The sequence below is a fragment of the Panthera tigris genome, chromosome F2 (assembly GCF_018350195.1).
Source record: "Panthera tigris isolate Pti1 chromosome F2, P.tigris_Pti1_mat1.1, whole genome shotgun sequence".
Classification (NCBI taxonomy): Eukaryota; Metazoa; Chordata; class Mammalia; order Carnivora; family Felidae; genus Panthera; species Panthera tigris.
This window is the reverse complement of record NC_056676.1, coordinates 65,545,148-65,568,516: the sequence shown is the minus strand read 5'-3', so window position 1 is coordinate 65,568,516 and position 23,369 is coordinate 65,545,148. Positions and strand designations below refer to the sequence as shown.

The following is a 23,369-nucleotide window of genomic DNA, read 5'->3' as shown; positions in this document are numbered from 1 at the left end:
CTCCTCACTTTTTGTGAGGGCCCACAAAATTTCCCAGTTAAAGGTTCTGGGCCTTCCTCCTGCAGGAGAATTCAAGCTTCTGTGTTAATCCCAGCGATTAATTTATTTGGATAGCAGGGAGTTTGGGGCTCCTGCCCACTGCACTTAGAACTAACCATCCAGTGGAAGAAGGTCCCGGGAGACCAGCTAGCCTTAGTATTCCAGGCACTGACTTGTGGGAGGGACAATACTCTGTGAAGCCCATTTTAGTTTAGAAAGAGCTTTTTATCCATTAACTAATCGCTTAAAAGAACTTGGGAGAGGTGCCTGGGTGGCTCAGTCAGTTAAGCGGCCGACTTTGGCTCAGGTCATGATCTCAGAGCTCAAAGGCTCGTGAGTTTGAGCCCCGCTTCGGGCTCTGTGCTGACAGCTCAAAGCCTGGAGCCTGCTTCCGATTCTGTGTCTCTCTTTCTCTCTGCCCCTCCCCTGCTTGCACTCTGTCTCTCTCTCACAAAAATAAACATTAAAAAAAATTAAAAAAAAAAAAAGAACTTGGGAGAGTGTCATCAGTGCTATTTTGCAGTTGAGGAAAATGAGGCACAGAGAGGTTAAGTGATTTTCCTGAGGTCACACAGCTTGTGGGCAGGCTGGGGTTGAGGTCCTCTGAAGGCTCAGCTGCTCCTGATGGGGAAAGAGATCATGTCTGTCACAGGCTTATGATGCTCTCACTTAGTTTTGCCTAACTCCCCATGGCCTTGCTCTACACTCGGCTCACAGAAAGGGTTTGCTGAATAGACTCATGGACCAAGAAGAAAATGGTCCACAGCCCACACAGGGTGTGTGACTGTTACCTTTCTCCATGGAAACTGGCCAGCTGGCCTTCTTGGCTTATCAGGTAGTCACGTATTACACTATGTATCGTTCCTTCTAGTGCACTGGCTTCCATACAGCAGATGAGCTCACACAGGTTATATAGGGGAAGGATGTCAACAAAATCTGGAGGTGGCAGCAGTTCACAGGCAAACGCTCCCAGTGCACGAATGCCTTGCCCCAGTGACGCCAGCCGGATGCAAAGCACACCCCCCTGCCCCCGGTCCCTGGGGAAGCCTGAGTGAGCAAGGCAAGCCTGGAGGCCTCGCTGTCCAGTCGCCCTACGTGCTCCACACTCCTCCTCTCGGCTCAGCGTGGCCACATGCTGTCTTAGAAGCTCCTGTTGCTCGGGCCTCACGGATCTTTGTGCAAAGGCCAAGGGCTAGACCACCCGTCTCTGCTACCCTGTGGCAACAGCTGCAGCTGTCCTCACCTGGAACTTCTGACAAAGGCGTTGTCCCCTCCTGCCTTCGCAGCCTCAACCCTTCTCTAGCCCCTCCCATCAATCCCCCCTCTTCCTTTTTAAAATATAGCCCCTGTAGTGACTCGGGCCCTAAGTTACTGATTTTTTTTTTAATTCAAAATCTAGCATGCCCTTTGAACTGTGTTTGTTTCAATACTAGGATTGAGCTTTATTACAGAGTTGCATGGAGAGTGTCGGCTCTGCTGTCCCCCAACTGTCCCCCAAGGTGCTGCGATTTTTGAATTTTCAGTTATCATTACAATCATCCAGCTGAATGTAAGTTGCATTATAGGTACTAATATCTATATATAATGTATACTATATATAGTTATTGAATATCGAACATGTCAATACTGAATACTGACTACATTAAACGTTTGATTAAGTCTTAAAAAATTTTTTTTAATGTTTATTCATTTTTTGAGAGGCAGAGAGAAACAGAGCATGAGCGGGGATGGGGCAGAGAGAGAGGGAGACACAGAATCCGAAGCAGGCTCCAGGCTCTGAGCTGTCAGCACAGAGCATGATGTGGGGCTAGAAATCACAAATCGTGAGATCGTGACCTGAGCTGAAGTCAGATTCTTAACTGACTGAGCCACCCAGGCGCCCCTTGGTTAACAGTCTATATTAAGTACCCATATATACCTGATTCTGTGCTAAGCACCAGACATAAAAAAAGAAGACCCAGTCCCTACCTTTAGGAAATTCACGGTATAAAAAAGGAGGAAGATAAAAAATAGACTGACTGTTGAGGGTCCAACTCTTGACTTTGGCTCAGGTCATGATCTCACGGTTCGTGAGATAGAACCCCACATCAGGCTCTGCATGGACATTGCAGGGCCTGCTTGGGATTCTTCGTCTCCTCTCTCTCTGCCCTCGCCAACACCACTACCCCCCCGCCAAAATAAAAAATAAACATTTAAAAAATCAATAATGGAGTGAGTCTGAGAAAGGACAATGTGACAGAGGTAGTATGGGGTGGGGGAAGAAGCTAATAGATGCCTCATTTGTCTCGGGATAAAGACCACACTCCTTACCCCAGGGCTTCCAAGGTCCAGATCGGCGCATCTCTCCCTGCCTCGCCTCACTCCAGTGTGTTCTGGGATCCCTGACTGCCAAGCTTCTTGAATCCGTCTACCATCCCTCAGGCAGCCACACGGCTACACTTCGTCTCTTCCTTCAATGCCCTGTCCTCCCCCTTCCCCTAATCAACCCCAACTTACCCTGTAGGACTGAGGGAGGCAACACAAAACGCTTAGAATCTTGTCAGCAGGTATGGTAGCTACTATTATTGCTGACATTGATCCCTCTCCTCCGCTGGCCAGGTGATTCTTGAGCAGAGGGAAGCAGAGCAACTTGCAATGGGGCTGCACAGCGGATATTGCCAGAGCTGGGAGGGGTCTCCGTGAATCAGTCCTGTTTTCCCTGTTTACCCTCGGACCCAGCCTGCGAGACACCTGGTCCTAACCAGCATGGGGAACAGCGCTGGTCTAGGAGACAGGACTTCTGAGTCTGAGTCTCACACCCTTGTGCTGTGCCTTCACACCGAGGACTCGACTCCTTGGGACCCTGGATTCCTCACCAACCAAGTGGGGTTCTATCAGAACCTCCTCGTTGGGCCGCACCAGGGAACGAACACCTCGGTGCCGAGCACCGTTCCTGCGTGAGGAAAACGGCAGCTCCCGTTAGGAGCATTATAAATGAATTAAAGGACGTTTCGATGTTCTTCAGCCTCGAAACGTGCACGTATTTCCAGTCTTCCTGGCTCAGGACTCCTTTCACCAGAAAGTGTTGGTCATATGGAGCAAAATCCCAATAAAGAAAAATCTGCCCATGGGATTTTCCCTCCAGCTCCCCTGCTCTTTCCCTTGTGGCCTACTTTAAGCCTCCTGGATTGCTAGACACCTGAAGGAGGAAAGGGGGGGAAGCTACTTGAACCGTTTGTAGGAGAAAAACACCCCCCACCCTCCACAGTCACCCCCACTAACACAATTTATTCCATTCCATTTCTTCATTCGGCAAACATTTAGCAGATGAGTAAGAAACTCCAGGTCTGGTAAGCAGGTCATTATGTCCCGCGGTGATGGCCTCATATTGAGGAGAGGGCAAGGAACCCATGGAATAAAGGGGAGGGGGTGACGGGCTCTGGCTGGGGCCAGTCCAGGCTGGACATGAGACAAAGGTCAAGTACAAAGAAGGTGGGAAGCTACAAGTCACTTCTGAGAAGCCATCATTCTGTAAGCTGGAAGTATAGTTTTAAGTTGCCTGTCTCTGCTCCAGAAAATGTTTCACCTTGATCACCAACAACAGCCTTTAATTCAAAAAGAGCATCACTAGTGAGTGACTAACGCAACGGCCGCTATTTCCTGAGTTCTTGTTCTGTGCCAGGTACTGAGCTGAGTCCTCCAGGGGCCGTCTCTCTCTCTCTCTCTCTCTCTCTCTCTCACGGCAACTCTGAGGAGCATGTATTCATGTACCCATTTTATAGATGGAAACCTGAATCTCAGAGCGATCAGATACACTGCCCCATGTCACAAGAGTTGAAAGTCCAGCACTGGGGTTTTGAACTCTGGCCTGACTGGATAGTCCTTCCATTCCCCCCCCCCCCCCCACTGGCCTCTTAAACTTTGGCCCCATGGCTGGAGTTGCTGGCAAACTGGGCTACCTCTCCCCCAAGCCCAACCTACTCTTCTACTAAGACCCCCACGAGTACAGAGAATGCTGAGTTCATAACCTCCCTGTGGTGTGTGGGTGCAGCTTGACGTCTTGAATGAGAACACTGAATTCTGCTCTAGAATGGATCTGTATTTGTTTCCAAATATTTCCTCTTCAAAACTGTTAAGCACAATGAACACTCGAGGAAGATGTGCCCAGCACCGGGCAGGGCACAGTCTGTTTTGCTTACTACTGCCCTCATTCTTCCAACAATGGGCACTATGGACCAGGGCTGGGGAGGTAAGGTGAGCCCTTGCAATGGGGCTGGAGATAAAGACTTCAAAGACATTATTGTGCCAACGAAGCACATGGCAATGGCAGCAAGAGCACCAGGAGAGGCACGTATAGCAGAGGGGGGCACACCTGAAAGGCGAAGAGGGGAAGGAAGACGAAAAAGCTGGAGAAGGGTGCGTGTGGAGCCCTGCTGGACACAGATACCGGAAGCGGGCTGGAGTGGCCATAGCCAAGCAGGCCAGAGAAACAGCAAGGGCCAGACTTTTCAGAGCCCTGCAGGCATTTCAAGAAGTCGGGTCCTTACACCTGTGAGTGACGGGATTCCCCATGCCTGCCGTACCTGGCACGTGGTGGCCCTCAAAAGTAGCTGCCGAATGGACAGTGGAATCCTGTTTACCCCGGGGTCCCCTTCACATCCTCCAGCAATCTGAGAGGCATTGCCTGGGACCCTGCCATCTTTACAAAAGGACAACCACAGGGCAATCGGATTTGTGTAGGGAAAAATTGTCCCCGGGAACCTGGCCTGAGCCTCGAGGCTTTGGGGAACCCTGGCTCAGGTGGCTCCTGGCAGATGTTTGGGGATGAATACACCTTTGATTACAGCTCATGTTTCAGAGGGAAAAACACAGCTCCCTGGTGATCGGGATTCTATGAAAATGAGCCCTTGCAAAAGAGAGGAAAGTGAGCTAGAAACACAAGCCCTCTGGGTGGGCGGTGGTTTCTTTATTTAAAATAAACAACAACAGCAAAGAGGATCAGCCTGAATGAGAAGCAGGTTCTTGATAATCCCTAACTGCAGGACTTAAAAGCAAGTGGCAGAAGGTGGCTGAAGAGACTGGTCTGCAGGAAGGTTGTACCTGGTTATGATATGCAGACACGATCTCCAAGAACGAGTGTGTCTGCCTCCCTCCCTGGTGGGAAACAGCTCCTATCCAGCTCCTAGGGACATTAACCCTGATAGGGAGACGGAAAGACCCAGTTTAGGATATGGTTTCTAACATTTAAGAGTTCTGTGTCCATAGACAAATGTTTTACCTTCTCCGAGCCTTAGTTTTGTCATCCATATAATGGATATGATGGGGATTAGATGGTATTACGAATATAGGGCGCTGGGGTTTGAACCCATGTGTCTGAATACAATTGTTCCATTTTCTCCCACACTGCCTCTTGAAGTGAAGACCTGTTTCTTCCCCTCCCATCACGGTTATCTGGCACATAATAGGTGCCTAATAAATGCTGGTTCTGCTTCTCCTCTCTTCCCCACCATATTTAGCACAAATCTGGGTATCCAGGAGGTGCTTAATAAACCCATGCAAATTAGACCTTCCTCTGTGAAACACAGTGGCTGAGAATACAGAAGGAAGGAAAAGGCAGTTAGCTGTGTTTTTTCCCTACTGCATCCTGTTTCAAGCCCTTTATTAAATTCTTAAGTATTACTTGCCTTCAGGGTCAAAATAAAATTTCCACAGATTTCCACTTTGCACTCATAAATGATTCTTGCTAAACTCTTTTTCTTTAAAAAAATTTTTTTATGTGTGTGTGAGAGAGCATAAATGTACTGACTCATAGCTGGAAAAACTCTCCCTAACACATTCCAAATTTGTGGAGTCACATGAATTGAATAAAAGCGCTTAATGTAGCTGTTAGTCCTAGGCTGGCGAGCAGTTACGCTAGCTTCGGGGCCCCATCCCTCCCTCCCCGCTCCTACTCCAGGGACCTGGGGAGGTTCTACAATGGGTACCAAATACCCGAAAGCAGGTTCAGTGACTGCAAGGATTAAAAAGGATTTGGCACCTTATCTAAATCCAAACTTGAACTCTGCAAGGCTGTGCTATATTCCAAAACATCAAATAAAAATTTGCATAGAGGGCCACTGAAATTTAACAACTTCATTTATTGACGAAAGTCTATGCAGGGCACTGTACCTGCACAGCCACCCTGGTTGGTGGGGTGGTTACAGTCAGCCTCCTTTTACAAGTGAGGAAACTGAGGTACAAAAGTGTTAGTAACTTGCCCAAGGTCTCACAGTGTGCAGATGGCAAAGCTAAGATTCAACCCACTGTAGTTCTAGAACAGATGCTCTTACACGCCCAGCCATTCATTCTGAAAGGAAAGAACCCTTCTGCAATGAAGAAAGAAAACTCCATTTATTCCACAATTATCTACCCAACACTCAGAATACAAACACTGCACCAGATGTCCAAGGGAGGCTGGTGGTAGGCAATTTGGTTACTGATTTCAGTGAGTTGGAAATTGCATAGAAGAGCTATGATGTATGCACAAATAACCACAACAAAAGTAAGTGAAAATGCCAATGGCAGGATTATAAGGTGGCGTGCATGGGGAAGGAAGGCTGGGGAAGGTGACAGCTCTGGCTGGAGTGATCTGCCAGAGGGCTTCCTGGCGGAGGTGTTATTGAAGCTGGATTGAAGGATGTGTAGGATTCAGACAGGAGGTGGCCAGACGAGGCCCTGCCTGCTTAATACTGGTGAGAACACACAGATGTTCCCATCTTGGTTCTGATTCGAGACCTACCACCCCCTGGGTGGGAACATCTTTCTTGGAGTAGCTGAAAACCTCTGTCTGGCAGGCGGGAAGCACAGGTAGAAAGAACAGAGGGAAAGAGGCGTCCAGGGTGAGGGAGACTGAGGAGAGAAGGCCGGGCATTGGAGAAAGGGTGCAGATCTGGCCAGAGCAGGAGCTCCGGTCCCACCTTCAACTGGGTTGACTCCGAGCAAACCCCTTCTCTTGGGCTTCAGTTTCTTTTATCTATACGGAGGAAAACGAAGGAAGTGTCTGAATACTGCAGCTGGGCGGAACCTTGGAGAGCTCCCAATTTATCCTATTGCTTGGTAGACCAGAGAACTGAGGGCCAGAGAAGCTCTATTAGTCGAAGTCCTTGGATTTGAATTCATGTTGGTGGGATGGGGACTCAGGGGCACCTCTCCCCATATAAATGCTCTTCCTGCACCCACACAAGGGGCATGCGGGCCTGCTTGAGGAGGCCGGCTGTGGGAGGGGAGACAGAGACCCCAAATGGGCCTCAGCTAGTCCACTGGCCTCGCTGAGGCTCTGACTCTTCCGGGGGGGCCCTGGAAGGCTTGGCTGTGGACCCCGGAAGGTGCAGCCCCAGGCCTCCAGCCTGGGCCCTGCCCACGGCACATCCTCCACTCTCAGCTGTGGCTGGCACCTATATCCTCAGAGGGCCCCCTCCCCCAACGCTCAGGAAGTTTCCAGGAAACCATGACCAGTGCTCTGTGGCCATGGTTTTCTCTGACAAGATGTGCATCTGGTTGTGACTCACAAAGCTGGATTTCTGCCCAGGGCCTTACATCTTGAGTGGGGAGCTAATTCTCTCGAACTGACAACCTGCCCAGCCCGCCGTGACAACGGAGGCCGCCGCTGCCCTTGTCAGCCCACACTGAGGTCACCCAATGGCGCCCTGGGCATTTCTTTTAGACCTGGCGCTGGCCGGGGAAGTCTTCGAGGGTCCCTCTCAGATGCCAGGCTCTTTAGCCAAACTCCCCCTCCTCTGGAATGCCGGCCTCCCTCCCCACGCACCCTCCCCTCTGCACCAACAGAGGGGGAGGCCTTCCTGACCACTCCAGCCTTCGCTGAGCTGCCCTCCTCTGAAGGCCCAGTTCAGGGGGCACTATACCCTGAAGGGCTGGGCAGAGGTCTTGTGTCCCCACAAGCGAGGTGGACTCCGAAGGTGGGGCCACACGCAAGAATAAACACAACAATCACAGCAAGCATTAACAGCTCATGCAGGCACCGAGCGTATCCACCTGCAGTCTGTGTGTGTCCTCTTCCCGCGACTGGAATACTCCGACCTGAGTCTCTGTGTGGCCGTCAGCTTCTTGACAAAGTCACCTCCCCAGGTGCCCTTATTTTACCACCTGTTTTATTTCCTCACGGCCCATGCCCTGTCCTCAAATGACTGACCTGTTGGTTATCTGATCACATATTCACTTATTATCTGGCTCGTCCAGTAAGTGTGAGAACCAGGGATCTGCTTATCTTGCTCACCACCCGATTCCCAGCACCTGGCAGGGCGGCCAGAACAGAGCTGTGCTCCGTGAGTGTTCCCCGCACTCACACAGGGGTGCTGTCGGGCACTGTGGATATGCATTAATCTCAATCCTCCGGCCCTGTGTGGTTCGTGTCGTGGCCCTATTTTACAGTGAGGAATCTGAGGCCCTGTAGGCTAAGTCACTTGGAGAATAAGTGTCAGAGTTAGGTTTCAAACTTGAAATTCTCTGATTTGAAAGCCCATGCTTTTGACCACTGGACGGTCCTGCTTGCCTTCAGTGTTTCCAGAATCCCCATAGTAAGGACACAGGAAACACTCATGGACCAAATGATCTGGAATGCCATGCGTTAGGGACTGAATGTTTATGCCTGTCTCCCCCAAATTCATATGTTGAAGTCCTGACCCCTAGTGGGACGGAGGCCATTTGGAGTTGGGGGCCTCTAAGGGAGGTTAAATGAGGTCATTAACAATGGGGTCCTGATCCCACAGAACTAGTGTCCTTGTAAGAAGAGACACCTGAGAGCTTGCTCTCTCTCTTTCTGTATCATGCACTGAGGAAAGGCCACGTGAGGACACAGCAGGAAGTGGCTGTCTGCAAGTGAGGAAGGGGGTCCTCACCAGAAACAGAATGGGCTGGAACCGTGATCTTGGACCTCCAGCCTTCAGAACTGTGAGAAAATAAATATCTGTTGTTTAAGCCACCCTGCCTGTGGTACTTTGTTATGGCAGTCTGGTATAATACATAATATAATAATGGTATAATATACCATACATAGAATATACCAAACTGCCAGGTTTAGGAAAGTAAATCCTTTCTTCCTCCCTCCCTGACTCCCTCATTTAAGCACTGACAATGTAGAAAATCCTGAGGGGCTCCCAGGAGTCTCACAGTTGTGGCTCAGGTTTCAAATACCCACAAAGTTGTTTTGTTGGGCTGGCTGGCATGGTGTTTTTAAAAACAATGAGGAATCAGGGGTGCCTGGGTGGCTCAGTAGGTTAAGTGTCTGACTGAGCTCAGGTCATGCTCTCACCATTTATGGGTTCGAGCCCTGCATTGGGCTTGTGCTGACAGCCCGGAGCCTGCTTGGGATTCTCTCTCTCTGGCTCTGCCTCCCTCCTCAAAATAAATAAAAAGTTAAAACAACAACAACAACAACAACAACAACAACAACAACAAGGAATCAGAATGCCCTTTGGCGGGGCACGAATTCGCCACTCTTTCCATAAGCCATACTGCTCCTTGCTGTCCTATGTCCCTCAGATCCACGGGCTGCATTAGTTGTGGGAGACACCCTGTGAGCTATGCCAGAATGGAGAGAGGTACAGGGTGCCCTGGGACACAGTGACGCTTGGGTGGGGAGTAGGGGACAGAAAATGGCGGGTCTGCATGACGGAGGCTTCGTGAAGAAGGTGGCTTTGGCCCGCTCTCTTAGGAATGGGTGGGAAATCACCAGTCAGAAATGGGAGGGAGTGGGAATTCCAGGGAGGGGAACAGAGGAGTGAGGTCCCGAGGAAGGGCATGGCCTGAGCAGAGAGCTGCGGGTGGCTGAGAGTGGATGCCAGTGAGGACAGTGGAGCTAGCGTGTGGGATAGACGGGCAGAGGCCGGGGAGTGGGGGCCCTACACACCATGCCAAGGAGACTGGACATCGTCCATGACCACGAGTCCCCCAGGGGAGGGGGGAAGGGACATCAGACAACCTGGGTTAACACATAGGGATGCTGGGGTTACCACTTCCTAGCTGTGTGACTGTATGCAAGGGTCAGCTTGGGGCTATGTGGCCTCAGGCACCTCATCTATAAAATGGGCATCATAAGGCTGCATCTCAGAGGGGTATTGTGGGGAGTAGAAGCAAACAAAATGCAACAGCCCCCGGCATAGTTCCTGACACACCGGAGGCACTAAATAAAGGACAGCTGTCTTCATGATGGGTATTTATTACCAATCTAGTGGTGGCAACAGTGTGGGAGGTGGCTGGAAGCAATCAAAGGTATTTGCGTACAGTAAGGTAGGAAAAACCCCGAGGAAGAACCCAGGAAATACTCGTAGGAGGGCAGGAGGAGGGAAATGTGACCTTGAGATCTGTTTTCTCAACCTGTCTCTGTCTGTTTCCTCATCTGTAAAATGGGACTCTCCCTGCCTGTCCACACAGGGTTTCTGTGTGAATTAAACAAGAAAAGAGATGTGAGGCCGAGTCGACCGTAAGTTTCGTTTTCCTTTTCCCACACACAGGGGAAAGCCGTCTGGGGGCAGATACGCACCTGTGTGTTCTTATGTCCGCAAACCGTCAAGGCAAGAAAAGTAGCAAATGACGGGACAGCAAGATGCGAGCCGGGACCTGACAGACAGGAGCCCACATCTTGCACCTTCCCTTGTGATCTCCTTGCTTCAGCCCTGCTTCCAGCCCTGCTCGCCTACATCTTCTGCATTCACACCAGTGACTCAAAACGACTACCAGCTTCTCCACCTCAAAGTATAGATATTTCAAGCTGGCAACATGAGTGGATGCATTCCCCCATAATTTACAGATGAAGCTGAGTCACGAAAGAGAGTTGGTTAAAACTCACCCTCAGGAGACAGACGGCCTGAGTTCACATCCCGGCTCTGCCATTTATTAGCTGGGTGACTTTGGCCGAGTTACTTAACATCTCTGTGTCTCTGTGATGGGGATTAACTGGGGTTATTAAGAGTGCTTACTCCCAAGAGTGGTTAGGGGAATGAAATGAATCAATAAGTATAAAGCTTGGAATGTGCCTAGCACCTGGGGGAAGAGCTGCTGTTATGATTCAAGGCCCCAGGGTGTTTTTAGCAGTAGAGTTGGAAGTATGCTCTTTGCACGGCCCCACACCAAGATATTTTATCCTAATCAATATGCTATGTTCACCGATGGCAGAAAAACGGACTGAACTGTTTTGGAAGAAAGGACACCTTTATGCATGCATGCCCCATTTCTAGAACATTCTAGACCACCCACGTAGGACAGTAGTAGACGAGAACCACGATACTTCACAGACACTTTTCTTACCACTTCACATTATAATCCAGGGAGGCAGCCAAAAATGGTTCTCAAAATTAAAAAAATTAAACAAGAAGGTGACCCAAAGCAATGTGGAGCGATCTGTTCGGCTAGGGCTCGGCTACTGCCTGTCATCCTGCTTCCTCCACGTAGCACGTTTTCACTTCCAAAGGCCTTTCACCTAGTCTTTCATGTCTGCCTCATGACAGATGGTGATTCAGAAAGTCGGTTCTGGAGTAAGGCTAGTTAGCTCGGATCTTGCTGATATCACTCCCCATGGGGAGAGGGGACATTTATTTACTCTCTCTGTACCTCCAACAAGTGAGGGTAGAACAACACCATCGTTGGTGGTTGTTGGGAGATACTAGGTCATGCATACAGAGCCAAAGCCTGGCCGGTAAGATCCCCTCATCCCAGAAATATTTACCACGTGCCTCACATGTGCCCGGGCTGGGGATTCAGCAGGGCTTGATCACCCTCCCTCCTCTCATGGAGTTGAGCGTAATGAGGAGAGCAGACCATTCAACAAGCAAATAAACGTATAGTGCCAAGCACACTGTGTGCTTTAAAGAAAAACCAGGGTAAGGGAACGGAGATGGATGGGGTGCTAGTTTAGCTACGACCCTGTGGTGGTCAGGGAAGACCCTTTGAGGGAGTGACTTTGAAGCAGAACCTGAATGAAACAAGGGAGGAAAGTACAGACCACTGGGAAGGAGTGTTCTAGGCTAAGCGAACGGCCTGTGCAAATGCCAGTGCGTGTGTGCATGTGTGCGTGTGTGTGTGTGCTCCAGGCTGAGCCAGAGAGCCAGGGGGCAGAGGGCAGGTGATCATGGGGGGGCCTTGGGGTTGCCATGAGGGCTTTGGCTGCTGCTCTGAGAAGGGGGGACGAGTGGAGGGCTGGGGGCAGGCAATTGATAGGATCTGACCCATCATTTGGAAAAGCAGCTGTGGGGAGAGGAGACAGTTGTGGGGTGTGTGCAGGAAGTGGAGGGAGGGCGGGGGAGGGGCAGCCAGTGGCACTGCCATGGTCCACTCGAGAGGGGACGGGGGCTTGGACTGGGGGGCGGCGGTTGACGTGGCAAGAAGCAGCACCACCCAGGGGTCTGCGAGCACGTGCTCACGTGTAACTCTAGAGGGGCCATTTGCATCCACCAAAATGGGGCGGGTGCCCCTTGGAGGGTGCAACGTGGTGCTCCCCGAAGTCAACAGTGGATTGGTGAGGATTATGAGAAGAGCAAATGGTGAGTGTTTGTGGGCATTGGCTGAAGGACTTTAGTCATTCATAGTGGGTTGAATTGTGCCCTGCTCCCAAAATAATAGGTTCATGTCCTTGCCCCCAGAACCTGTGAACGTGACCTTATTTGGAAAGAGTCTTTGCATGTGTGATTAAGTTAAGGATCTCAAGAGAAGATCACCCTGGATTATCTAGATGGGCCCTAATCCAATGACAAGTGTCTTCATAAGACACCCAGAAGAGAGACACACAGACAGAAGAGAAGGTGATGCGAAGACGGAGGCGGCCACAAGGAACGTCAACGGCCTCTAGAAGCTGGAAGAAGCAAGGAAAAAATTTGTCCTAGAGCTTCTAGAGGAAGCATGGCCCAGCTGACACTTGATTCATGAACTCCAGAACTGTGAGAGATGAAATTTCTGTTGTGTTAAACCACCAAGTTTGTGGTCATTTGTTACAGCAACCACAGGAAGTGAATACGACAAGCAAAACCAGGCCCAGAGAGGTGAAGTAACTTGCCCAAAGTCACACAGCAATCGAGGAGTAGAGCTGGAAATGCCTGGCTCCAGAGCCGCTCACTCTGTAGGCAGGTATTGTTATCCCTGTGTTTTCCAATGAGGAAGTGGAGATCAGAGCCACAGGGATGTGCCAGGAACAGAGCTGGTGAATGGCAGCACCAGGCTCCCTGGGGCCTCTAGCAGAGGGGGACAGATGCCTTTCCCGCCCTTGATCCCCACGTCCCCACTTCGCAAAACCCCAGAATGGCCCTTGTCCAGCCTCTCCACTGCTTCCTGGCAGCCACCACATGACCCGGGGCTTTGCTGGGAATTCTGTCCAATCTGGTGACTTCAAGTTATAGCCTCTGGGTCCCCCCATGCACACGGCCACGAAGAGATCCTGGGTTGGGGGGGGGGGGTAGTGGCCTCAGTAAACAGGTTTCAGCTGTGCCTCAGGACTCATAACAATCACTCAGGAACTTCAGCCAGTCAGGTTACTAAACATGCCTCCTCTCCCGTGATATGCACACTGAAAGTCTCTTGGCTCCCACCCTACCCCGGGCCACTAGGAGGATAGGGAAAGAAGGGTGCTGGGGGCAGGTGCACAGGCCACTCCTGAGCCTCCACCAGCAGGCCGACATCGGTCTCTGAAGAAACAGACGTTGTCCATTTCCTCTTCCTCTGATGCCCAGGAAAATATTTTATTGGACAAAACCCAAATATTGGGGATCTAGGGAAAACACCCTCCCAACCTCCACCCGCCCTTGCCTTGTCAAATTTTCATCATTTTAACAGAGATCAACAGCGGGGCCTGTGGACAGAGCCCACGTCTCTTCCCACACAAAACCGTGTTGTTAGAACACTTAATGAGGAGAGGTCAGTTAATTTTGGGGGTGGGGTGGGAATCGGGGCGGGGGGGAGGTGTTCTCTTTATGAAGAATAAAATAATTAAATTCAGGTCAGTGGAGGGAGTCACTGGGCTGAAACAAATTTGGGGGCCCTGTGAGGGACGGCAAGAGGCAAAGGAATGAGCATTATATCTGCTTCAAAGCAGGATTGTCTTTTTCGGGGTGGCTGGGTCTGCAGGCTCCCCTCCCAAGGCACACATGTACACAAATATACACAAATACAACGACACATGCACTCTGGCCAGGAGATAATGAGGTTTCACCCAAAGGCTCACTCACTTGTTCATTCCTCTTTGTGGACAAACTGTAACCACACTCACAGAACTGACTCAGCCCAAAGTGAACCTTTGTTTCCACAGGATCCCCGTGGCAGACCTTTCCTATCGATCTCAGGGACATGACCCTTGCTTAAGACACCTTTGGAAGCCCTTTTCTGGAGCTGTCTTCACTGTCAGGTTGTAGGCAAAAAGCAAACTGGGCACATTATGGTATAACTATCCCTTACTCTCAACACCTGTCCCCTGCCTCCCCAGCTATATTTCTAAGGTAAGTCACATTCCTGGTTCCACAGATGGGACAGGTGGAACCACCTTCAAAGGACACTGATTTGCCAAGCTCAAGGCTCAGAATGTGTTGGGGGGATATTCGGGGGGTCTGGGCTGTTCTGAGCCATGGCACCTTTGTAATAAGAGGTGAGCTCCCCAAGGGGTTGACTTGGATGAGCTCACCACCCATTGGCAAAGGTGGGTTGTAGGGATGATTGTGGTGATTGTTTCAGAAGTCAGTCGTATGATGTCATGGCACCTGCTCTTGGCTTGGCCCTGGGCCAGGAACACCGGGCAGTGAGAGTCACCAGGTACAAGACAAGGCCTCCCTCTGTCTCCATCTACTCAACCGGGGGCGGGGGGGGCAAGACTTACATGTGAGGAGTCACGTGGGGCAGATGAGGTCATGTGCCCTTCCATGGTGCCCATGGTGGCCCTGCTGCAGAAGCCCTTTGGAGAAGAGTGCCGGGAGGGTGGAGGTCAGGGGAGGAGGAGGTGGTGGAGGCGGGGCTTGTGCTCTACCTCCCAGAATGGGAAGGAGCAAAAGATGATGGACAGAGGGGGAGCCCCTGGGGCGGGAGGCAGTGGAGAGAGGACAGGCTCTCGGGTGGCCTGCTCCCAGACCTCAGGTAGAAAACTGATTTGCAAGGGAGACAGGTGGCGATTGCTGGCCGGCCGAAAAGGAGCATTTCATAGGGACTCAGCCCTGGCAGCAGCCTTCCCGTCCACCTGAAGATCACTTTGGAACATAGATTCCTTTTGAGAGCAGCATCCGGGAATATCGCAGAGCGCACGGGAGCCGATTCCACTACTGGGTACATCATAGCCTCGTTGTGCCTGGGTCTGTCTATCTAGAAACTGATCATAAAAACAACAGCTAACGTTCATGCGCCAGGCCCTGTTCCGAGTGCCTTAACTCTTTTAATTTAACACTATTACTATTATTATTATTTTGCATGCTCTTGGGGGCCACATTCCTTGGCTTCTCAAACAGAGCCAAACAAACTCACCATGTATCTTAGCTCAGAGATTTTTCCTGAGGCTAAAATAACAAGGTCTTTTAATTAAATGGAAGTCTACAAAAGCTTGTTATTGTTGTTGATATTATTGTAATTTTACCAGGCTTCATCTATTTGGAAGCCACCACGGGGTAAAGGTTATTTAAGGCCTGAGCACAACATAAAAAAAAAAAAAAAAAAGAATCACTTTCAAACGTTAGCTGAGGAAAGATCCCGTGGAGATTGGCGAAAGAAAAAGTTACCGAAAGCCTGAAACATTAGAAGGTAGGACATTGGGGTTTTTTGTTTGTTTCTTGTATCGGGCCCAATGTTCTGAGAAGGGGTCATGAATGGCTCCCTGGTTCCCTGGCGGCTGAAGGAACATGGAGCCTTGCCAGGGGCAGCATTCTTTACAGACAGGCTGCTGGGGATGGGCCTGAGCTCACCCTGCTCACTGAAAGCATTTATTCAACATCCAGGAGCAAGTGAATACGACCAGCTCTTTGCCATCAGAGGACCAAGTGTTTGGGGAAATACATCCTCCTTCCCAAAATAAATGCAAATGGATCTCCCGATTCCCCGCCCCCCACCTCAGAAACCTGTTCCTCTGCAGATGCCCCATCAGATCACCAGCCACCCAGCGACCCACCAGGGAGTTGGGGGCCATCATCCTTGCTTCTCCCCTCTCCGTTAGCATCCATATCTAGTCCACCGGAAGGCTGGCTCCTGGCCTCCATCTCCAACCCATCCACTTCTCTTTCTCTTGCAAGCATCACATCTCTCGCCTGAACTTCCACAGCCACCTCCCGAGTGGCCTCCCTGTTTCCACTTTTGCTCTTTCTCCACCCCCCCCCCCCACCAAGATGTCATCTGAAAACGTGGACCACATTGCAACACTGTCCTGCTTAAACCTTCGAAGGTTTGAACTCAGAACTACTCACATTCCTTTCCTAAGTCCTACAAGGCCTGGGAGGATGTGGCTGCTGTCTGTCTTTCCTACTCACATGACGGCTCTCCTCCTGAGACCCCGTTCTCCCGCTTGCAGGTTGGGTGAGATGATATCTACCTTCCAGGCCGGCTGTGAGGCCGCTGGGGCATGGGGATTATAAAAAAGTGCTTTGTAAACTAGAAAGTGCAGCATAATGTAACCTCTCTCCCATTGACAATTGGGCTTTTGTGTTTTTACTCCTGTTTTCATGGTGTCCAGTTCTGTTGTATCGGTATCCTTTTATTATTTGCAATTTTATATCCTTTTCAGATACAAGGATATTTATGCGCACAAGGTAGCATTGAAAAGTACCACGGGAGCATCTCAGTATTGCAGAGATAACAGCTCAGCTATGGAGTGCTTAACACTTGGACAATATTTGTTCTTCCCTGGGTAGAAAATTAGAGCTTTAACTATGCAGCCAGATTGCTGGAGGCCTAGTGAGATCTCATTTACATGATAAACCAGTCAATTCCCTTACGAAAATGATACCGCAATCACGTGATCTTCAGGATCCCTCCAACATTTGCAATAGTGGCAGATTAATGTTTATCGGGCCGCTACTTTGTGTCCGTCCCCGTCCCGGTATTAAGCACTTTTTATCCTTCTCCGCTGTGAAGGTGAAGCCTCACTTCAATGTAATGGGCTATTACTATGGTCCAGATGAGGAAGCTGAAGCTCAGAGAGGTTAAGTGACCTGCCCAAGGTCACACTGCTAGTGAGAAACAGAGTTCTGATCCTCTGGCTGTTTGAATAGCCCATGTTCTCCGATTTCACCCTATGTGTGTTTGGGGGCAACAGGACCAGGAACGTGTCTATCTGTGGGAGGGGAACAGGGGAACTAGGGGGCTGGGGGTTGAGGCAAGTACAAGGCCACAAGCCCATGGATGCCAGAGAGCTCAGGCAGTGGATTCTCCCCGACTAGAAGCTTTACTCCTTCATGTCTTAGAAAATACGTTGCCGAGTAAGATGATGCCCAATGGATTTCCTGCTGATCAGTGAAAGAGAGTAATTCTCCTGTGAAGAGCAGTCACTGCCTTTTTCTATTTAAACCAAGAGATGTGTCTGTGTGTGTGAGAGAGACCGACAGACCGAAACAGAGAGTCACACACACACACACACACACACACACACACACACACACACACACACGGAAACCGAGTGATTGGTCACGACACGCTGTCTCAGAAGCTGGGGAAGGTGCTCCAGCCAGAGATTCCTATCGTTTTCCTTCTGCTTCCGCACTCACTTTGCTCGCCGTTTACAAAACAATCACGGAAGGAAACACAACCATGGCAATGCCCTGCTTCTGCTTCCAATCCTGCTCTTCTGCCCCGGAAGTGCTGGACCACCATGCGCCCCGCTTTCTCATTAGTAAAGTAAAACACCTAGGTTTCTAGGATCCCTTTCCCCTCTCAGACGGGAGAGATGCTCTCATAGCCACCATCTCTTTTCTTTCACAACCTCTCAGAGGAGACGGGCAGGTCGGACTGGCCACCTGAAGCTCGGAGAAGGTGGCTTGGTTCAGTGGAGGATCCCGAGTAGAGCTGTAGCGTTCAAAGCCAATTCCAAAGTCAGCTGACTCCGCCAAGCTGCCTTCAAGGGGGCATGTCAATCCGCTTAAAACAGAAAGGATAACACTCTGAGCCTCTGTGTGGAGGCCTCTGGCCCCCCTGAAGGATCAGTGTCTTTCCTGCCCTCCTTCCTTCCTTTTCTCCACAGAGCCAAGAGCACAGGTAGGAGAAGTAAAAGACACTGCATGAAAGGCAAGAACAACTTGGATGACTTCCTGAGACCCCTGAGATTCCTGCCAGATGTAAAAATAATTGGGGAAATAAAACAATAACAGACCACGCACACAAGCATGATGTGTGTGTGTGTGTGTGTGTGTGTGTGTGTGTTGGCAAACTGTGAGAATAAAGACCTAGGGGTGGAACGAGCCCTCATGACCACTTGGATTTCCTCTCTAATTACTCTGTCCTACATTTCTTCACAAATCAGGGAACCTGCTGCTAAACAATGGAAGAATCTTCACAAGTCAGGGGGAAAGAAGCTCGCCAATAAAGACGCGCCAGAGTTCGAGTTATGATGCAACCTTCTCCATCTGTATCTGCTGAATGTCTCCTGGGATCTCACACCAACAGTTCTTTTCCAAGGCTGTTACGGGCAAACGGAACATCAGCCGGGCCAGAACCCAGGCAGAGTCCCACCCGGCTGGTGGTCTTCTGTGACCCAGCAGCAGAGCCCAGTTTTTACCCCAGGAGCTACGAGCTACAGATGCAACACCCTGTGGGTCCGTGAAGGGTCCCCTAGAAGTGGGCTAGGTAGATGATGAGATGAGGGGCAGTCGTGCTGTCCCACAGGTATGGGCCAAAGGCCACTAACAGCAGGGTACCATTTGTGGGGAACTAACGAAAGGCTCCAGGCTCCTCTGACCAGCAGTACCGCTCCCAACCTGCATGGTGAACCCTCTCTGGACCTGGCTTGAAATGCCCATAACAGAATCCATCATGGCTGACACAGTACAGAGAGGCCTCGTGGGGTAAGGAAATTAGCCGGAACACTGCTCTAGAAAGTCCTGATTGCCTTGGCTGTAGGTGCAATCTGAGATGAGCACTCAATCTAATGGATCCTCTAATTCTGAATCTGCAAAATCCTATGTAATAACAAGAAACTGACTCCAGACATTTAGCACAGGGCCTGGTATGTAGCATATGTCACAGCCAACACTAGCTTCTATTCTGGTCATCTAAATAATTATAAAGGTCTCTGTGAAAAAAGTTCATGTGCTGACGGGGCTTCTCCATGAGCAAAGATTCCCTTGCTGGTTGCTAGTTGGGCTCTCAGAGAATCAGCTAGGGCAGTGGTTGTCAAAGGGTGGCTGCTGCATCACCTGGGAATTTGTTCCAAATGCAAATTGGTGGGTCCTGCTCCTGAACTACGAAATCAGAAATTCTGGAGCTGGGCTCAGTCATTTTATAAGCCCCCCTAGTGATTCTGATCCCCACTCAAGTTTGAGAACTACCAAGCTTAGGCACAAATTGTCAAGTCTGGCTGATGATCAGAATTTCCTGGGGGTGGTTAGGGAAGAAATGCAGGTTCCCAGGCCCATCTCCAGGGTCTCAGAGTCCTCAGGTTCTAGGAAAAGGCCTCAGACTCAGCATTTGAACATGCTCCCTGGGTGATTCCACTGAGCTAGATAGAGGTGGGGTTTGTTGGAGAGGGGAAATCACAGGGGCTGGACGGAACCAGGGGCTGGGGGCAGCTAGGGAGGGGCTGGGGGCTGAGACAGAAGAAAGCTACTGAACACCAAGGTTCTTGATTCCAGCTCTACAGATTTATGAGTTGGGATCTCCTACCACCTTCTCATTTTCCAACCAGGGAAACTGAGTCTCAAAGAGAAGCGACTATTCTAAGTCCCTGCAACTCATGCTTGGCAGAGCTGAGACCCAAGCCAGGGACCTCCCTTCTTCTTCTTTTTTTTTAATGTTTATTTATTTTTGAGAGACAGAGAGAAAGAGAAAGAGAGAGAGACACAAAGCATGAGTGGGGGAGGCACAGAGAGAGAGGGAGACACAGAATCGGAAGCAGGCTCCAGGCTCTGAGCTGTCAGCACAGGGCCCAACGCGGGGCTTGAACTCATGAACCACGAGATCATGACCTGAGCCGAAGTCGGACGCTCAACCAACTGAGCCACCCAGGTGCCCCCAGGGGCCTCCCTTCTGAAGCCACTGCCCTTTCTACTGAGCTCCATGACTCTTGCTCCTGTGTCTCCCTCTCAGTCAAACAACTGAATTCAGGCCCCTTTCCCGAGTGTTGACCAATTAAAGGTGAGATCCATGGCGAAGTTGGAATCAGACTTCAGATTCGAGTGCAAATTTAGGCTCGGTCACTAAGGAGTTGAGCCACCAAGTCACCTTTGCAAGGCCTCAGTTTAAATATCTCTAAAATGGAAATAAAGTCTAACCCCACAAAGCTGCTGAGCAAGTCAAGTAAGAATTGTACAGCTGAAGGTGTTTTCCAATCTGTCAACAGCCCCCACGAACACAGGGGCTAAGAAGAAAGAGGAGGACTCGCTGTGATTTCTTGCTAGAAGCACTTATAGTCCAGCCGGGACAGAAGAAACATATTCAAAGCAACCAGACAACCCTGAAGCACTTTGTGCAAGGTGACACCTTAGTGTCTTTGCTCAAACCTTCCTCTGCCTGGAATGCGCTTCCCCAAACCCTTATGTGCACAAATCCTCCCGTGATTTGGTTCACAGTCTGTGCCTAACTTGCCCCACCGGTGAGCCCCTGGAAGGCAGGAAGTGAGGCTCCTTCAGTTTTGTGGCCCCAGGATGTCTGACACCTCAAAGGTGGGGTCAGGAAGGAGCGCCTGGGTGGCTCAGTCGGTTAACTGTCTGACTTCCGCTCAGGTCATGATCTTGCAGACCAAGAGTCTGAGCCCCATGTTGGGCTCTGTGCTGACAGCTCAGAGCCTGGAGCCTGCTTCAGATGCTGTGTCTCCCTGTCTCTCTGCCCCTCCCCCACTCGTGCTATCTCTCTCCTCTCTCTCTCTCTCTCTCTCTCTCTCTCTCTCTCTCAAAAAAAGGTGGGCTCAGGAAGTGGCTGGTTCAGGTAAGGAGGCTTTCGGCAGAGCCTGAGATGGGCGTGAGCCTCAGAGGATTCCTGTAATGCCCCTCTGGAGTCAGCACGCGGGGACAAGGGCTTAATACCAACCAGAAACCACCAGCCAACTCCATGCTTCTTCCTTGTGTCCGTCATCCACCCACCGCCCAAGGTTCTGAGGTTCATGCAGAGCGCAGTCAGGTGAAGGCAGGAAGGGAGGAAAGCGAAACGGGAACCATCGGGGGCCCCCACCCTCACCGGCATCTAAAGCTCCTAAATGAAAGAAAGACACTAACCAAGCAGCAGGCATGCAGTGACTGCTCAGTGATCCAAACAAGGGTTCCTGGGGATCTGGTTCTTTCTTTCTCTCGTTTCTCCCTATTTTCCTGGTCTGGAGGATTAAAGGAGGCACGTAGAGGGAACAGGGCACTGCGGAGTGAAGAGCTCTAGATTTAGCTCTTTTCTCCCACTCTGCCCCAGCGAGCCGTGTGACCTTGAGCAAGTCATGTAGGGCAGGTCAACTGGGCCTTGCTTTGCTCCCTTTGAAACGGGAACTGGGTGAATGAGGAGCTACTGGGTTGTTTTCCCCCAAAGGATAAAGGAAGCGACACAGCCAATGGGGTAACTGCCACTGGTCTGGCAAAGCAAAACGGGTTCAAAGCTGGCACTGTGTCCTAACTATGGTCCTTTCATGGGACACCGACAATAACAATGATGACATCAGAGGCCACGACTCATCTTCACGGAGTATATACCGGGCGCCAGGCACTGGACAAGCACTTTTCATTCAGTGTGTTGCCCGATCCTCACAAAGGCCCTTTCAGGCAGATACTATCATTATTCCCATTTTACAGTTGGGAAGTTTAACCTGGGATTGTGGACCGGTGAGGGAGGGAGGCAGGATTTGAACCCGGGCTTTCGGAGTTTAGAGCCCACCTTCTTTCCCTCTGTACCCTACTGAACCCGGAAGCCCGTGTTTCTACAGTTGGGAAAGACTGAAGGATCTAGAAAGGCCATGAAACTAACCAATCGTTTTCCAGACTGACGACTCAGTCTGGACAGGAAGACCACCGTTGGAGCGTGCCCGAATCCAAAGTCTATTAAATTATTCCCAGTGCAGGTAACGTATCTCAGGGGCTTGGTTTAAACAGAGAGAGAAGAGGCGACCTGGAGACAGCCGAGGCCTTACAGCTGGACAGCCTGGGTCCAGGCCCATGCCTCTGTGCGCTGGCCTCCTCAGCTGGGGTCAGGTGGCCGCTCCGGGGTCCTCCTGCTCCTCTGTCCGGCATGCGGGAATATTCCTGCCCTCTCCGCCTCACAGGTCTGGCCCAGATTAGCAAAGTCCCGTCAATGTCCTCCTTTCCACGTGCCAAATTTTTAAAGATTCTGTCTCTCATACATTAATTAGTTTCTCCATTAACAAAATAGCAAAGCACTTGTAGAAATGCCGGAGTCCCTGATCAAAACAAGGTGACCATTGTTATTCGATTCCTGCCCAGAGCCAAAGCCAAAATACCCCTCCCCACCACCACACACACAGCCCTGTGATATTTTTAGGCAGCCAGTGCCACCGTATCCTGGGTACTGTACAATTTCCACTGGTTTCTGGAAATAGTGACTGTCATTATGTGAATTTTGAGGAAAACACCGGCCTCAACAATTTCGGAGGTCTCTCTCAACACCAGGTTCAACAGTTCTACAAAATCGATTATGTCTGTACGGGTGCTTTGCTAATTGTGCATGTGTCCTCGCTGTTCTTATTTTGTTCGCTAGAAGTGCAAAACCGGGGAGGACCCCTTGGCGTGGGAAGGAGGTCATCTGAGGATACGCGACAGGCAGGCCTCGGCCACTTCACACGGCGGGTGGAAAACACATGGAACTTGTTGGGCCTGAGAGGCAGTATGAGCTAAAAATATAAACAAGTTCAAGAAGGGTTTAGATGAACTCAAGGCAGAGTAAATGGCAGGTGAGGGGGACTAGGTACGTTCAAGTTTTGTCCTGTGCTCCTGTAGTTCTGTTCCCTGCTAGCAACTGAAGGCTTGGCTGGGCAGCACCTAGATGGTCCCAGTGACAGCAAAGCTGATGTTCTCGTGCCAGGAGATAAGAAAGGAAAAGAAACAAAAGAAAAGAGGGAATCTGACAGTTTCCTGCTTCGACATTTAACTTCTAGAATCAGAAAAAAAACCATTGTAGGCAATATAGCAATAAAGGAAGAAAAATAATCATCTCTGATGTCATGTCTAGGAACTAACTGTTGAACGTCTTGCTGTATTTCCATCTAC

The 23,369-nt window shown here is 50.4% G+C and overlaps 1 protein-coding gene across 4 annotated transcripts in view; it reads right to left on the bottom strand.

Moving 5' to 3' along the window:
• ZHX2 (zinc fingers and homeoboxes 2) overlaps positions 1 to 23,369 on the bottom strand; it is a 161,435-nt gene that overhangs the window by 90,476 nt on the left and 47,590 nt on the right. The gene's annotated exons all lie outside the window — the stretch shown is intronic.